Raw genomic sequence first — 2,968 nt, 5'->3', positions numbered from 1 at the left:
CAATTCATTCTTAACTGTTTCTAGCATAGTTGTCGCTCTTTATAATGCTTGTTTGCGAATTAGTCATTTTCCAAAAATCTGGAAGGTAGCTAGAGTGGTGGTCATTCCCAAACCGGGAAAGGACGACTACGCTAACGTCTCGTCATATCGGCCCATCGGATTGCTGCCCGTGTTCGGCAAAGTACTCGAAAAATTGTTTATTAATCGAGTTTCCTGGAAACTTCAGACTAAACACCTGCACAGCGAATACCCGTACGGTTTCACCCCTCAAAAGGGTACTGAAGACGCGCTTCATGCAGCAATTGATAGAATCAGGGGGGCTAACCACTATGGTCAGCTCATAGTAGCGGTATCTCTTGATATCAAAGGCGCGTTTGACAACGCATGGTGGCCATATCTTCTTCAACAGTTGAAATCTAAAAATTGTCCCGCTAACATTTTCAGGCTCATCAAAAACTATTTATCCGACCGAGAAGTCTTCGTCGAATATGCTGGAGCATCTGCTACCAAAGAGACATCAAAGGGATGCATACAAGGTTCGTCTTGCGGCCCTGTCCTGTGGAACATAGTTCTCGACGATCTTCTCTCTATGCCGTTTCCTGAAGGTGTATACGCACAGGCCTTTGCTGATGATGTATTGCTGATTGTGGAATCCAAAGAACTTGGTTCTCTAGAAACCATAACTAACAGCGTGTTGGAGAGCGTCGGGGCGGACGTCCTACATTTACTCCTAGATTGTCAAATCATTAGCAAGGAGCGGCAAAACCTGAACTTTTTATTACAGATGGCAGATGCGGACATTCGAGACCTTCCGGGGACCATGGCAAACGAGGCCGGAAGAGATGCACTTTTTAATTTCTGTATTGATGTAATAAAAACAATAAAATAATAAATGGTGACATGTAATGATGATTCATGCCTTTCAGATCAAGTGACTGCAATCATATAAGATAGGATAAGTATATGCTCAGAATATCAGTCCTATGCGACATTTCTTTTACCACGGGAAAAAAACTCGACTAAAAATCGCAGTCCTCAGTTCCCAATGAATACGACAAAATATTCATCAGAATCATCACCGCCTTGCGCTACAAAGAATTTTCCAGGGTTTTTGCAAAGCGGTTTCATAGGCCCTGGCCGAATTCAAATTAGCAATACCCGATGCGGGTAGAACAATAGTTTTCAATAAGGCATATTCTCTCAGCCGGCACAATTTTCATTTGACTAGCATCAAGTAGAGTAGTTTGCGTCCCAAAGTCCTTAAGAAACCTCGATAGTAAATGCGAGGTATTCTTAATACTTTGGACGCGGAAGACGCACACGGCGCGTAATGACCAGGCGTCCGATCGATGTAATTAATGTGCATTTTAAAGGGGACTATTAAAATCTCATTATCTATTCAGCAGCAAAAGCGTTAAAGGCATCTAGAAAAAAAGTACATTAGTACGACTGCGTTACAAACACCCGAGTTCGTGAGCAGACACAACAGCCTTCGGTGATCGAAGTTATCACGAAGCAATGCTTTACGTGGCTGGGACACGTATTCCGGATGCCGAAAAAGAGTGCGGCACTTCGTGCCCTTGTGGCACAGCCTCAAGGGTTCCGTCGCCGTGGCCGGCCCTCCCTCACCCTGCAGCGGTGCTATAAGAGCGACCTACGTTCTGCAGGTCTGACATGGCGGGAGGCGCAAGAGTTGGCGATGGACCGAGGGAAGTGTCGCCAACTTGTGCTTGCCCTATGCCCCAATGTTGGGACGAGACAGGGTGGAAGAAGAAGAAGAATTAATAGGTATGCAAAAAACCTAGTAACATTTTGGGTCTTCCTAGGTGTACCACATCGGCACGTTCGCCATCGACAAACCGCTTTATCGTTTTGATTTTACTGTACCTATGATTGTTGTTCTGTGACACAAACTATTTTATGTGATTTTATTTATTTATGAAATCATTTAATATATGTGAAAACTACTTTCCAAATGTTAAAGTTATTTTTTTTTTTTGTTAATTTTGATTATTGCAATGTGCGAATAATTCCCACCCTATTGCCAAATATATGTCGGCTCGCACATTGGAACTCGTCTCGCCTAAAAACGTATCGAATACGTCGATGTGACGTCATCGTTATTTAACGAAACAACATAACACGTGTTGCCAAATGGAGCTTTGCAGATCGATCGAATGCAGCTGTTTCGTCTGAAAAAAACATCTAGCTGTTGCATTCGACATGTTGCATCCTTCTCGGGCTCCGAGTCGGAGGGTCGAAGTCACAAAGAAACACATGCGAATTGGTCATTCCTATATCGGCTCGCCGATCGCCGCATTGAAATATCCATACGTTTCGAAGGCTACGCGCGACTGTCGCTAGATAGATGTGCGAGGTTGTGTCATGCAACACTGGCCGCCTGTTCTCGGAAGCTTTGATTTATGGCGGTAAGGCACACGAGGCGAGTTGTGATGTGCGAGCCGGCTATGGTGTACAATTTATGATCAGTGATCACGTAGCATTATATTTTTGTCTATGCTGACTTTTGACAGCTAATTTGGCGCGCGCAAAGTTTTATCTCTATCCAGTGTTACTATACCTACTGAAATTTCAGTAGATCAACTGATATTTTTGGCACTGAATCTACTGATATTTTATGAAATCTACAGATATTTCTACGTTCCATAAAAATCCCACCATCCGGGAAAAAAACGAGTTGTCTTTGAAAAATTCGTAATCTGCGGCCCGTGGCGAATTTTTTTTTTTAACAAAAACGAGCCGACTGCGATAAATTGGTAACTTGCGGCCCGCGGCGAAAACATTCTTCTAATAAAAACGAGCCGACTGCGAAAAATTGAGCAACCTGCGGCCCGCGGCAAAATTTCTCGTCCAAATTGACAAACAGAATGTCGAATCCACTGAAAATTTTTTCCACATCTACTGAAATTTCAAATTTTGACTTGGCGACACAGGGTCTATGGTTGTT

Source organism: Rhyacophila brunnea, unplaced genomic scaffold (assembly GCF_057557595.1).
Source record: "Rhyacophila brunnea isolate RB1 unplaced genomic scaffold, BYU_Rbru_1.0 scaffold_14, whole genome shotgun sequence".
Taxonomy (NCBI): domain Eukaryota; kingdom Metazoa; phylum Arthropoda; class Insecta; order Trichoptera; family Rhyacophilidae; genus Rhyacophila; species Rhyacophila brunnea.
This window is presented reverse-complemented; position numbering follows the sequence as displayed.